Raw genomic sequence first — 11,958 nt, forward strand, 5'->3', positions numbered from 1 at the left:
CCTGCAGAGATTGCATCCAATGTCCAGCATTGCATTCTTAAAATAATTTCATAAAATGACATTTAAGGTGCCATAGATACCATTTATGGACAGAATATCCTTTATCATGCGATCGTAGCTTTTGCTTTGGAGCAAGTATGGAGTAAATAAGATCTGTGCTGTTGGGATGTTCAAGCTGATGGGACAGGCATTGTTTCTGGGACAGCTTTTAATTTCACTTTCAACCTGCTCTACATTATTTGCTACATCAATTTACAGAAAAAAATCAGTTCAATCAATGTTTGGGAAAAGATGTTTTAGTTTAGGCAATTAATTTTAAAAACAAACTGAAGATTCATTTTAGTGAGAGAAATTACTCTACCTGAGGCTGATTACAGTCCAAGTAGACAATAATATAGTCTTCAGCTTTCATGTTAAAAATCTCATTTGAAGTGTGAAATTAATGTCTTTTCCTGGTATTTTTCTTGCTAGATGTCTCCTCCATTTGTGGTTTAACCAATTATTTTAACTTTAATTCTTTGCCAAATGAGCAGATTTACCACATACAGATCCCTATTAATGCAAGTAGTAAAGTATTTCATCCTGTTCAGGAAGTTAAGACTTCAGAAGGGTTCAGAAGGATCAGTAAGAATGATTCAGGAGCTGGAAACCATACCTTAGAGCAAGATACTTAGGCAACTCTTTCTAGTTCACTTAAACAAAAGGTGACTAAGAGCTATTAGTTCAGATCCTGTTCAGTTTATGAGGGTTTGGATCACAGAGGTGTCCTAACACGGATAAGAAATTCTCTTCTCAACCCCAGTGTCAGGGTACTGGAGCACTTTGGAGTGAAATAGGGAGTACAGTTACCTTTTGGAGACACTTGCTGAATGTTGATTTGCCCTTTGCACTCTTCAATGTGAAATTTGTATGGATAGAACCAGGTGTCTCCATCCCACTGTACACTGGTGGACATGTTTTCAGCACAATCCAGCCAGTGCTGCTGGTGTGACAGTATCTCCTGTGCTTCAATCCATACAGAATTATTTTGGTCTACATTGTTAACCAGTCTGAATATCCAGCATGTTCGTAACCACCAAAGTGAGGCATAGTTTTAGCCTCCATGTGATCCTTTGCAATTTATTATTAGCTTCATATTCTGTGGACTTTCATAACACACAGTCTCTGCCTTTTTGTAATGAAAATCGACAGCTGTGAGAAAAATGGCTTAGTCAGGCTGCAGCTCTTCCTGTGTGGCCTTTGTGTCCCTGTCCTGATGACCAGAGGCCTCCAGTGGGTGCAGAGAGCCTGGAGCTGTAGTGCACCAACACCTTCCTGCTGCTGCCCCAGTTTGGGACACGATGGGCTTCTCTGCTAGGTCAGGTTGTCATCATTCAGCAGGGATAGTTGCCCAGATGGTGACCTTGCTGTCTGTGCTGTGCCCACCCAGGTGTGGGAGCATCTCATCCAGATCTCCATGCTAGCTTTTTCCCAATGTTTTTATTTGTCAATCCACTGAGACCTCTGGAAAGGACATTGGAGAACTATTGGAAGTGTGATACTGACTTCAGTCTTCCAGCCTGAGGAAGCTCTGGTTCTACCCTGTATTCATAGCTCTGGTTCTACCCTGTGCCCTCAAGGCTGGCAAGAAGGCACGGATTGAAAGTGCAAGTTAATACACTGTGAGGGTTCTTTTGGTGTAAATTGATGGGGGCAGGCAAAAACACATGTAGGAACACTGAGGCTACAAAATAAATAAATTGGGACTTTCTGCATCCAGTTCTATTAAAAACTGGGATAGAACTTCACTAATTGGAAGAAGTGACAGATACTGAGAGTCAGGTGGCTCCAATAGGAGTGTTGGTTCTGGGACATAAGCAAAGGTACGACCTGCCTTTTTGGATGCAGATTGGCAGGAATGAAAGTTGGCAGAGCTGAGCCAACAGTGAGCTCTTTAAAAATCCCATCCTTGCCCTTTGAGCTCTCTGGGTACTGCATTCCCTTGGGCTGTGTGACTGTACACAGCAAAACACCTTTAAGTACTTCCGTGCTGGGTTTGAGTATTGGCTCATGCTCTTCTTCAGTTGCCTGTGGGCAGGTTTATAAATTATGTGCTGAGGCTTATTTCGTTTATGTGGTTTCTTGAAATATGCTTAAACTTAGGAGATATTTAGTCAGTATCTTTGCCTCTTTAAAAACCTTCTGCTGTGTTACTCATATATTAGTTTTTGGGTTTTACAGAACCTCTTAAAAACCTCTTGAGCAGCAGATCTGCAGTAAAGGTGTGCTGGCCACAAAGCCCACCATCCTGGTGCCACCATGTGCTGCTTGTCAAGGTGCCCCTTCTTCCCTGGTTCATCAGCTGAACATTGTTGGCAACAGTGAGCAGTTAAGTAGCTAAATGTCTATTCAAAGAGAGGCCTGCCAAGTTATCAGTGCAGGCATATTTTTGTAAAGAAATATGCAGCTCAACTTGTGGTGACCATTGAGAAGCTGAGCTGCAAAAACATCAACACCACAAGGACGGTGCTTACAACACGGTCGTTTATTTTGGAATTCTTATACCAGCTGAGGACTCCAGAGTGGTGACAGTAGAAGAGTTGTCCAGATGCCAGGGAAAAGAGAGAACTGTATATTACTCCTGTCCTGAAATGGTAGAGGGCAGGGAGAAAGGCTGGGTAATGATTTGAAAGAATACATTCCCATAAGCTTTCCAAGGGAATCCACAGATTGCTCCCACCACAGATACCTGCAATACTTTGAAAATATGTACAAAATGAGATTGCTAAATGATGATTGCTGAATTCCGTGGTCTTCTGTGCCCTTTGCAGAGATCTGCGGATTTGGAACAACCTTTCTATTAAGATAAATGACTGCCTTTCAAATTAGCTGGGAAAGCCATCACATAATAAAGTGATTGTGATGGAGGCAATCTCTGTGCTTATGGCCGGAGAGGTGGTGGGCTCTGACATCTGACCAGGGTGGCCAAGCAGCAGACAAAGAGTAAACAAGTAACTATAATAGAGACTTTATTTGGAGTTATGTGGAAAACTCAAATCACTGTGTCTTTCTATCGTATGTAGAGACAGGTTTTTTTACCTCTTACTGTGGTACCATTTCTGTGTGGAGACAGCCCCTCCAGCTCTCAGCATTATTTAAAACTTTTAAATTCTCTGGCAGTTCACAGCACTTTTTGAAAGAGACTGTGTTCATCAAAATGTAGGGAGCACAGTCTGTATAGCATTGTGCAGAGGCTGTGCAGAAGTTTCTCCTGGGTCATATCACAGAATCTGATGTTTTTAAGCCTTCTTTTAAAAGGCTTTTTTTCTGTTTTATCTGGAAACAAAAATTGAGTATAGGTGCTGAGGTACAGGTGTGCTGAAGCAAACCAGAAGGTAGTTCTGTTTCATTCTCTAACTTCTGTCCTACCATCTGTTACCTCAAAGGTTTAACTTATGCTAAATTTTTGAGGGAGCAAGAATGCCTTCTTCTTACACATTTGCACAGCAGCAGACATGGCTGGTGTTGTCCATGCTTTAAGGTACTACAATAAAATAAATAATAAATATTTTAAAGGATATATTTTTTTATACTCCCGTGATTGTCATGGGTGTGATGTTGTTTTATGGCTAGAGAACCAAGACATAGATGCTCTCCAGTCAAAGTTATCAAGTATCCCCTAATTATGGCTGTGCTTATTCAAACCACCTAAGAGCTGGTATTTCATACCAGGACTTTATGTGTTCAAAGTCCACTTCCAGTTGGTTTGCACTGCAGCTGTTGTGAATGCACGCCCTGCTATGAATGGAGCCCAAGTGAGGCTGCATAGCTTAAGTGTTGTTGAAAATGAGACATAGACATTAAGTGGCCATCTGTGGAAAGTTTTCAGTTGCTTTCATGCTACTGCACTGGGATTCGTGGTAGAAGCCAGGGAGACAATTCATGTTTCTGTGATAGTGTTCATTTCCTGCCAGTGCTGCCTTTATCTTCCTGCAATCTTCTGCTTGGGTCAGATCCGTAATTACTGCAACAAATCAGGGAGTCCTGTTTCTGCAACAGTTTCCTTTCACTGTATATCCATTGTCAGGTGCACCCACACTAGCACAGAGGTGAAAAAGGAATGCACACACTGACTGTAGAAAGAAGTGTGGGCAACAAATGGCACTTGCTCAAATAGTGAAAAACTGTAGCATGAAGTGTGAGAACAGTTTAGGGCTGCTTCTCAAACAATAATGGCACATGGCAGAACATAGTCAGTATCAAAAATGTGCTTCCTCCATGCCAAGACAGTTCAGCTTCATTCCTTTGTATATCACACTTTTGACTAAAGGTAGTTGAAGGTCCTCTATCCCCAGGGTGGGTATTCGCAAAGCAGAGATAAAATAGTGAGAAGTATTACAAAGGCAGCAATATATTTCTAATTGATGAGTAACTTCCACTGTAATTAAATCAGAACATGCTATAAAATCCATGAGGCCCTGTGGTCTATCCCTGCCAACATGACACTCTACAAAAGATAGGAACTGGTCCTCTTCTTGGTTTTGCTGTTTTGTGACCCTGGACAAGCTGATTTTCTACTTTACTTCCTTTTATGTTCACAAGTTTTGTCTGTGCAATCTGTTGAGAGGATGAAGAATGCACACCCTGACCTGCTGTTCAACACATGCCCAACACCCACTGCAGAGGGATCCTGGTTACACTGCACTGACATTCACCTGATACATTTCACTGGAAGAGCATGGTGGCAGAAGGACCTGGAGGAGCTGAACTCAACAGAACAATCACTGAGCAAACACTGAGTACCCATATCATGGTGCAGAAAACAGACTGGCTTGTATGAAACCTGTTGGATTATCTTACCAATGGTTCTGATAATAAATCTCTGTACAAGGCTACAGCTATCCTTGTATACTACTGTATACACATTCTTGATGTTTTGAAAATTTTCAAAGCAGCCTTTTCTAACATTCTCAGTCCATATTACAATAACCTTATCTCCTTGTACAAAATGGCTTCTTTGTCTAGTGAATTATTTAATTTAAACCAATCAAATCAAAATCAGCCTTTATTATGAGCAGCAGCACGTGGCACTGCAGGATTTTAAAGCACTGACAGGGATGTCAGAGCTCAGTTTTCAGTTCTATCGTAGATTTGTGCAACCATCTCTTTGATTCAGGGGGTGACTGCCTGCACCTCTATCAGCAATGAGCCATGCAGCCCAGGTGGTGAACAGTCAGGTTGTCCTGGGCCTTGGGAGAGAGGCTGAGATGGGCTCCTTTAGCCAGCCAAATCTGCCTCTTCCCACTGTAGTTTTGCCACTGGTTTGAGCACATTGGGATTCTACTGACTCGATAAACAGGACTTATGCCAGGACAGTGGTTCAGTGACAGGAAGCTGTTCTGAGGGGTTTGTTCCCCTTGAACATTCATTGGCAGCACCCCTGCCACCCGTACACCTGTGTGTACGAGCTCCCATCTGCTGCTTTTTCATCAGCTAGGCAAACAGGGATCTCAGGGAATCAAGAAGCTCAATTGCTCTTTGTTGCTGTCTTTTGGAAGGCTCTGTTGCCCATTAAAATGCATGTGAGGTTTTTCTGTCACTTCACAGGCTTCTTGAATTAAACCCCTTCCAACATCAGGATCTAAGCTGCAGGTTCAGGCCTCTTACCTTTAAAATCTGTGCATTAAGTGCCTTGTATCTACCGGGTATCGCTGTTGAACTAATCAATGAACATTCTGCTATTTACATTTATCCTTCCAACCTGAGAGATCATGCACCACTGGCATTGAAAAGGCTGAGTGATTTGCCCCGGTTCATGCTTCTGAATAAAATTGACAGCTATGAGATGGAAATGTTCAGCTCGTGTTTTAATTTGCTGCAGGAAAGATTTATCAGACAGAGGTGAAGTCTTCGACCCAGTTTTGTCCTACTGGGGTCTCTATGTACAAGCTGCAGAGGGAAAGGAGGGGTTCCAAGCACTGATATTTTCAGGTATCTTTTGCTCTCCCAGTTACAGCCAGTGGGATTTTAGGATAACTCAGCACGGTGCTGCAGCCTGAGCAGAGGTGTTGCAGGGCTGCTCAGGGATTGCGGCAGAGCAGGGCTCGAGGCAAGGGGAGGCCGGGCACTCGAGGTGCCACATCCACGCTCAGGGAGTGCTCAGAGAGCAGAGGATCCCTCAGGATGCCCCTGGCTGCAGCCCGAATGGCTCTGCCAGCTCCAGGAGCCGCTCAGAGGGAGCAGGGCCGTGAAGCGCAGGGTGGGCCGGGGGATGGCAGGGCCGGGGATGGCAGGGCTGGAGATGGCAGGGCTGGAGATGGCAGGGCCAGGGATAGCAGAGTCAGGGATGGCAGGGCCGGAGATGGCAGGGCCGGGGATGGCAGGGCCGGGCGATGGCAGGGCTGGAGATGGCAGGGCCAGGGATAGCAGAGTAAGGGATGGCAGGGCCGGAGATGGCAGGGCCGGGCGATGGCAGGGCCGGGAGATTGCAGGGCCGGGAGATGGCAGGGCGGCAGGGCAGGCAATTGCAGGGCCGGGAGATGCAGGGCCGGGGCTGGCAGGGCCGGGGCTGGCAGGGCCGGGAGATTGCAGGGCCGGGAGATGGCAGGGCCGGGGCTGGCAGGGCCGGGGCTGGCAGGGCCGGGGATGGCAGGGCCGGAGCCGGCGGGGCTGAGCCGGGCCGGGCCCAGGGCTGTTCTCTCTCCACGCAGGGAGCCGGCGGTCCGCGGGCCTGGGGGCAGGGCGGCTGTCTATTTTTAGTGAGGGTTTTATAGAGTGGATCCCTGCGGTCTGGCTCCACACTGAAATATTGTCCTAGTCTCAATGACATAAACACAGGGCCAGCCTGTGATCCTGGCGCCAGCTTCAGCTTAGGGAATGTGAATGAAAGTACCAGTGGGGTCCAGGCAAGGAGAAGAAAAAAATCCTGACTGTAATTACAAATAAATCCCAAACCCTTTCGCTCTCATGGCTCACTTAGTGCAGCAAATAGCCTCTGATTCTCTACAAATAAGTCCCAGCTTAGTTACTGACAGATCTACCAAGAGGCAGTTAATGGAATAATGACTAAGGGAAGCTTAGGGTAATTTACAAACAGTTCCCGGTGTTGGAGGGTGATTGCCCCCACCTCGCCCCCCTCCCTGCTCCCTTCAGGTCCTGCAGCGGTAAGCACCAGGCAGGACCTAAACCTAAGCACACCAGGGCTCTCTTCGCCTTGTCAGGGAAGGCTGCTATTTATTTGTTTGTTTATTTATTTATTTCTTTATTCAAGAGATCTCACACAAGAATGATGACTGGCAAACGCCAATATCTGTCTCCCTAGGGAGAGCAGATTAGATTATGGTCTGCTGAGCAAGGTTATTCCCACCTTCTTTTTTGATGAGAAAAGTGGGGAGATCTTAAGTGAAAGTGGCATAAAAAGCCATCCCTGCCATGAGATGCTTTAAATGCAGCATTCTTCCTTTTGCTTCTTTTTCTGTTATAAAGGCATCTTTCTTCTTTGAATCCCTTGTCTGAGCCTGTTTCAATACCACATATTTGAGCTGAAATGCTCATTTTGCTGACCAAAGTTAACCCTCATGTTCAAAGTAGAGAGAACTCTTGTGGCACTTCCAGAGTGGTCAGTGCAATGCTCTTTTTTGTTCGATTTTGATTTTTTTGTAAATCAGAACAGGATCATGTGTCTTTGGAACACTACTCTGTCAAGAATGGGAGAAGTGGGAAGGCTGTTCCTGCATGGGAACAATTGCACATGTATAGACACATGAAAAGAGAACAAATAATAGTCAAAATATATATCATTCATTGTGTCTGGCATGTTATTGAACTGCTGATGTGTTTATTATGAGAACAAGTACTTCAAAAGGTGATGTGGCTTCAGGACACATGCTAGGCAGCAAAGATACTCAGTTGAAGTGTTATTTCAGTGATGCTTGAAAGAAAATCATCCTGACCCACGTCTATGCAGGAAAGCCTAGCTGGTTGTTAGTCCTGTGATGGGTTGTTTTTTTCTTCCTGTGCCATCCTGGTCTTTCTGAGTATCTGTTCAAAGGAGGATAACAGTCACTTGGTAATTTTCTATTTGAAAGAATAACGCCAAGTCCTTATTCAGGCTTATCAGAGGAACTTCACTGTACATAAGCAAAGCTGTGCTGTGAGCAAATCAGTAATTTGTGACTTCTCTGTGTGCTGTGGTGCTTTTTGTCTCATATTCTTGCTGTACCCTCCTATACCCCTGTCAATTCTCTTTTAGAGGCTGTGGTGTTGTGGGATGTTGCTCAATATCCAAAAGCTTTTAACTCTATCCTGTAGTTGATGTTTTGTGTAAACTGCAATAAAGGAAAGATATTAAAAAAAAGGGGGGGACGGGGGACAATGAATGACCAACATATTTAATGAGGATGAGTAAACACACCCAAGATGTAACTGTAGATATAAGAAAAATAAAAGCAGCTGGGGGGCTTCTGAGACATTGTTTGTCTTGAAAGTGATGAGAAGAGTCACCATCAAAAGACTTGTTTTACTACAGTCATGCTTCATTATGGGCAAGGAGAGTGTGGGGAAGGGGAGGGGTGGGGGTTCCCTACGTGACCAGGTTGCCAGAAGAGAGAACCTAACTCGTTTGCATGGCCTAATTAATCCCTGAACCCAGTCAAAGCCTGAGTCAGAGGGAGAGAGCAAATGTCAGATCTGTGTCTGGGAAGCCTAGATTCATTATTTTACTCGCCTGAGTCCCTTTGCCTTTAGACGCAAAGACTTGAAACTCCCAAGCCAAAGAAACACACCCGAGATTGCTACTGAACATCAGCAGATTTGGAATCACTCTCAGACACAAATGTCTGTTTCCGTATTCAAATTAATCCCATAACCCCATGAATGTGCCTGTTTCATCATTTGTGAGAGAAAGGGGAAATCATTCCATGTGCCACTAAAGGTCCAGGTTTCTTTGAGAAGTCTCCTATTGAACATAGAGCTTTTCACAACCAGCCCAGCCACTGTGGGGTTGTGTCTTGGGACATTTTGTAGTGGCTGCAGAGATAATGCTATGCACACAACTCTGGCTGACTGATCATTGTGATCCACTTCTTTTTTAAGAGATCAGATTCCCTGAAGGGATAAAGCATAGGAAGTTGGAAAGGAGCGATAATACAAAATGCTGGGGAATGGCATGCGGTTTAATCTTTTTCTAGGTACTAAAGCTCCTTCATCCTCATACATTTTCTAGCTGGAGCAAATTTAAGGAATTTCTAATAAAGCAGTGGTTCTGAATTTGTGGGACCTTCTGCTGTTGCACTGATTCTTGAGGCAAAACCCTAGTCAGAAGTTGTTTTATATACAGGCTAAATTCTGCTCTTTTATTACACTGTAGCCAGGATACTTCTTGTGAGCATAAAGTGCAGCCATTCTACACTTAGTCCAGGATTTCTGAGTCAGTTATATTTGGGATCCTGTTCCCTCTGGCTCTCTGATCAGGATTAGACCCTGCCTCTTGGACTTTGTACTTCCACAAAACCCGTGAGTCTCTTGGAACCTTTTACACCAGAGTCTGAGGCAACATTTACTGAGTGCAGGGGACCTGGGAGCTCGGGACTGAGTTGATAGAAGTACTTTTAAAATAAGTTTCAGTTTTCCTTCGTTCATAACCAATGGGGTAAATATGATGTAATTGGATTTATTTTCCTCTTCACCCCCACTGGAGCCAGGAAAATGAAGTAGTTGAGAGAAAAGGGGTTGTCATTTTCAGTCAAGCAGTCATTCATCACATGGCATTAGACAATTAGCAATAAAACATTTGAAGGGCTCCATTGGTGCTAAAAGGGCGAGGGGGTCCTTTTAAATATCAGAGGTGAGAAATGTTATGTATCAGGGTTATTCAGTAGCTGGCATCAATGAATCACTCCCATGCACACAGGGCTTGACTGGGGGAGGTTGCTGTATTTTTTGCTTCATTGAATCTTTGTCCCTCAGTTGTCTTTAGCATTTTATAAAAAGGAATAGTAAAAATTTGGTTTATCTCAATAGATGTTTCTCTTAATGACCAGGCTGGCTAAAATGAATAAATACATTCCTACTTGCCATGTGTGTATAAATGTAATATATGCTGCCACAGGGAGTTTGTTTGGATAAACAATATTGCCTGTGTGGAGATTCAGATCCCCTTCAGGAGCCATTGCTTGTAAATATAAGTGTCATTTTTTAACATAAAAAAATGCCTTGGTTTCTGTTTCATCTTTTCCAATTCTCCCACTGGCTTCCCTGCCTGTAATGAATTGGTCTGCACACTGTGAGATGCTGGTCTCTTCTCTTGCTGCTGAGATGTTGGGATTTGGCACAAAAAGTAGGATGTTTAGGTGGGGTAGAGGAGGGGGAGGATTTAGAAGAACTTTGGGTTTCCTCTGTTGCAAACCTTTTGCGTAAATAAATAAATAAATAAATAAATGAAACTAATTCCTCCAAGTGGGGTTGTAGCCAAGAAAACTCTGTTCTGAGAGATTCAGATTTATGGCAGAAGACACTGCTGAGAGAAAAAGCAAGAAACAGAGACAGTGGAGTTCCACCTCCCATGATATATAGAGCCAAGGGAGGTATAAATACCCTTCACTTCCCGGACCCTCTTCAAAAAAAAAGACAAACACCCAGGATCCTGTCTCTGGCTGGCTTGCAGCAAGGCGCCCTCATAAAAGCTAAGATAAACAGTTTATCAGCAGATGAATGCACAAGCTCTGGTCTAAAGACAAAAGTCTATACCTTAGGAAAAATGTAGAAGCAAGAAGAGAGTGGGCTGAGAATCAAAGAGGCACAGTATTTTAGGAGAAAGAATGACATGTAATCAGAAAAATACAGCAATTCTTTAAGGACATTTTTCTTAAAGCAGTGGATACATCTATGTATAGCTGTACTTAAAAGACTAAGAAATAGCTGATTTTTTATTTGTGGGGTATCCTTTTTTTGGGGGTTTTTTTTTCTTCATTGTTTTAATGCATTAGTCATCTTGGGATTCACTCCACTATAAAACACTCATCCCAGAGCTTAGTGTCAATATATATTATTTATATATTATTTATCACTGTAGATACATGTTCTTGGCCAAATGTATCCTTCCCTGTCTCCATTCTGTTGGGATTTCAAGGTAGAGCTTTTCTCTAAGTATGTTTTACCTTCCAAAGTTTTTGATTCAAAACTGTTTTCCTTCAGAGCAGCTGATCACCTGCTAACATTGTCATCCTCAGCACAATCCTGATTCTGTGTATCAGGAAAGGGGCAGGGAAATTGATGTGGTACCTTCCTCATGAGGGAAAAGGGACAGAGCACCACATTTCAAAGATCCAGCAGGATGTCCCCGAATCTTTCCACACTAAAGAATGTAGTTTCAAAGTACAGAATGGTGATTTTCTACCTGTGGTACATGGATTCCAGGGAAGGTCATACATGACCCTTGACAGCTTAATGTAGATTTGTCATCTGATATATTTGGACTATGTAAAATGGCTGCAAGCTGTGCATCTCCTTTAGAATTTCTTTAGGGATTCAGTTTTTAAAGAAAAGGTAGAAAATAAGTTCCTTATAAAATTTACACAGGTGTATAAAGGAAGAGGAAACTAGCAGCTTCCTAGGACCTAAGACTAAAACTGAAATGATGTTAATTCAGTTGTCTGCTCTTTCAAACACAGGTTTCTTCTACAATTTTAGTAGAACAGGAGACTCTTCCCTCTGCATTGTTCCATTGATACTGGTAGCATCTCATCAAACTCCAAACTCTCCAACACTTCCATGAAGGAGGCAAAGATTAGCATTCCTGCTCTAGAGATAAGGAGAGGCAGAGCTATGAAATGTGCTGCCCAAAGCCATATGAGAAATTTGCATGACAGCAGAGCAGAGGACTCATTTGGTTATGCTGTTGCTTTTCCTTTCCTTTCCTTAACAATCATTTCATGCCAATGGAGTTTTTAAAACGAGAAGCAAAAGGCAATGAGAGCATGA

This window comes from Camarhynchus parvulus, chromosome 18 (assembly GCF_901933205.1).
Source record: "Camarhynchus parvulus chromosome 18, STF_HiC, whole genome shotgun sequence".
Classification (NCBI taxonomy): Eukaryota; Metazoa; Chordata; class Aves; order Passeriformes; family Thraupidae; genus Camarhynchus; species Camarhynchus parvulus.